Source organism: Chinchilla lanigera, unplaced genomic scaffold (genome assembly GCF_000276665.1).
Source record: "Chinchilla lanigera isolate Chin_1 unplaced genomic scaffold, ChiLan1.0 scaffold00026, whole genome shotgun sequence".
In the NCBI taxonomy this organism is placed as follows: domain Eukaryota; kingdom Metazoa; phylum Chordata; class Mammalia; order Rodentia; family Chinchillidae; genus Chinchilla; species Chinchilla lanigera.
In genome coordinates this window covers 10,392,489-10,395,976 of record NW_004955427.1, presented here as the reverse complement: position 1 = coordinate 10,395,976, position 3,488 = coordinate 10,392,489, and positions in this window count along the sequence as shown.

The following is a 3,488-nucleotide window of genomic DNA, read 5'->3' as shown; positions in this document are numbered from 1 at the left end:
TTGATTACTGATGGTCGGCTTATGATCCCCAGCATCACAGGCACTCATTTCAGCAATCACAGTCCTCTTCCCCCAGATCCAGGGTGAGTGGAGCACAGCCTCTGGCCCTCATCAGCCTGCAGTGACTGCAGGCTGCTGGACAACCTGACTCAGCCTCAGGGGAGACGCTGAGCCACACCTATCCCACCAAGCTCCTCCCCAATGTCCGACTCACGGGAACTGTGAAATAACAGTGATACCTCCGTTATTGAATGATCCCAAGTTCAAACTTTCCACTATCATATGGTAAAGCTTGAAAAAATCTGCTCAGTATTCATAACTTTGCTCAGTAGTTGAACTGAAAACTCAACTTGAAAAACCTATAGGGGCCTAGAGTGAATCAGGAATCGTGTCTCACCACAGACACAAGGGGGCTACATTCAGGCTAAGCACTACTGTCACTCAGACAAATGATTGGTGACAAAAGTTGAAAAAAGACCAAAAGACACCAGAACGTATATGCCTAGCAGTCACTTTGAAAAGAGACTCCCCTTCCAAAAAGTAATATTTCTCCTCCTCTTCCCTACAGCTGCCAGTATGCTAGCTTCCAGTATGCCTCCCTGTCAAGGTAAAATGCCTGTATACATTTTTAAAATTTTATTTATTATAATATGCTTTGATACTCAATGTACTGTATTTATTGTATTTAGATATTTTAGACCCTAAAATGTAGGATGTATTTCCATAACATGGACTCTTAAATTTGCATTAAAATCCTGGACAAATGAATTTATAAGTGGGCTTCAGAACAATTATTTGGTTTTCCATTATTTCTTATGGAAGTTCAACTCTTGAACATTTTGTTGTTCAAACACGAATTTTGAGTGAATCAAGTTCAATAACAGAAGTATCACTGCATAATTTTTTTAAGCTAATAAGTTTTGGGGACCAATGTAGGTATCAATAAATAACTAATTCTAATAGATAACTATAGCCGGGCACATACAACCGGATACGTATACTGTATATAATTTAAGCTCATAGTGCTGGGATGTAGATTCAATATTGGACCATCCTAGTAGGACTCTCTGTCTTTAATTGTCCCACCAGTTTTGCTTAACTACTAATTTTTTGATCCTTCCAATAATTATGCTTCCAAATTCATCTCTAACTTGACCTTTAGTGAATTTCTTGCCCATAACACGAACTACATTCAAAATTTTGCTTCATAGACAGTGAATTAAACTTGAACTCCACTCTCTACTTGTCTGGTCCTAATCATGAGGAGATTTCTTATCACCAATCCTTATCATATAAGGATAAAACTTTCATATTCTTTTTTTCCTATTAACAGTATTGCATGATTTAAAACTTCAAAGTATATGTCATGTCCCAGTTAACTGCATTTCAGGAAAGGAAACATACCATTATTTTACATTCTAATTCATTCAATTCTCTTGAAAATCTACTCAGAAATAAATAGCTATAAATGTAAATGTCTGGTGCCATTTATGTTTATTAAATGTTCCCTTACTTATTTTATTTTTTGTGCTGCTACCACTACCACACCACCACTCCGAAAACCCATATGCCTCATTGAAACTAGGTGGGTTTATTTTGTGTGGGGAGTAGGGATCCTCTACCATCCTGTCCTGTAAGTTATTAAATGTTCTGCGCAGCTATTAAAATTTTCATTTCTTTTTACTCATTTTTTTAGTTTATATAAGCAATTTATTGATGAAATACATTGCAAACCTGTATAACCCATAAAGAAATTCTATGTAGAACATTATTCTAGTTTGCTATACTCACTTGGACATAAATGAAGATGGCTCTATCTTGGTGTTACTGCATGGATTTTTGGATAAATAGGAACATATGTGCCATGTCCAAAGAAAATGTATGACTTGCTGTCCTAGATAACTTAATTTGGCAAAAAGGAAACTAGGTTTTCTGGCTCTTTTTCCTTTTGTCCAATAAAAATAAGCCTTTGTGACAGCTTCTCTCCCTTTGACACTCCATTAACTGCCAATATTGCTGGAGCTACACAGTTATAAATATGTAAAGTGTGATATACACGAGGCTGTTTTGCAAAGTGTGCTTGTGTCCCCAGCTGCTTGCTGTTTTTGTTCAAGTTGAACATATTTTGATGTGCTTATTTTGTTGTTTTTGTTTGAATTCTATGATACTGGAAGACCAAAAACAGTTTAAAAATCATTGGATATTCAAATGCTGCTGAAATACATCCAAAATCTAACCTTCTGTGTTTGGATATAAATAGAGATACTCATATAACAGCAACACAGGAATCTGTGTTTTATTAAATCCATTCAGTGCAGGATTTAAATCATCTCTAAATCATATAGACAATATGCACATGAACTGCAGAATGTCAGAGGATGTGTCATTGAGTTATACAATGTCAGAGCAAGATGAAAATTCAGAAATATTTTGATTCAAGACTTTCATTCAGACAGAGGGTAACTGATAGGGAGGTACACTGGTGTATTTGCTCACAGCCAGACAGACAATTCGATGGCAGAACTACTTAGAACTAGATGCCTAGTGGCTCTTGTTTCAGGTTTTTTGCTGTATGAAAACCCTTGTTGCTTTGGCAACAAGGAGACAGAAAGGCCCTGTCCAGGATGAGCCTGTTCTCTGCACTCGGAGAATGATGCTATCCTAGAAGGTCCAGCCTTGCTCTGTCATTTCCCAAAGACAAATAAGTACTTGGAGTGAGACGCTCACTAAATCAAAGGGGCAAACACTGAGGCCGTCCCAAGTGTGATGGTGTCTGACTTAACAATGAGACTAAAAATTCTGGAAACCAAAAGCTTCAGATTCACATAATCATCACAGCCAATATACATGTAAAACTATATATGCGTCCTTTTCATCAGCCACGGGAAATTATCACAGATATAAAAATATGTTCTTATAAAATCAGAGAATTTCCTGCTAGGTCCAGAAGATAAACATGCAAAAGCCTACAGAGACTGACAGTTAAACTGCTGAAAGAACTGAGTGTAGCACTGAGAGGACTGGGGGGCATCTGGTAAAATGGAATACACCCGTCCTGTTTGAAGGGGAGCTACCTTCCAGTCAGGCATTGTTAATTCCCTACCACTCTGTTTGTAACTCTGTAATGTCTGTACTGATCCTATGCTATTTTGTAAAATGTTGTCGGTCTGTTAGTATTTTCCTCCTTTTATTTCTGAAATAAAAAAAAATAAAAAAAGAAAGAAGGATGCTCTGCCATTTGTGACAAAATGGGTGAACCCAGAGCACATCACGATAAGTAAAAGAAACCTGACACAGAAAGGCAAACTCTGCATCATCTTTGCTATATGTGAAATATAACAAACCAGCTGGGCATGGTGGTGCATGCCTGTAATCCCAGCACTTGGGAGGCTGAGGCAGAAGGATGCTTGAGAGTTTGAGACCAGCCTGGGCTACAAAGTGAGCTCAAGGCCAGCCTGAAAAGCATAGCAAGACCCTGTCTCAAAAAG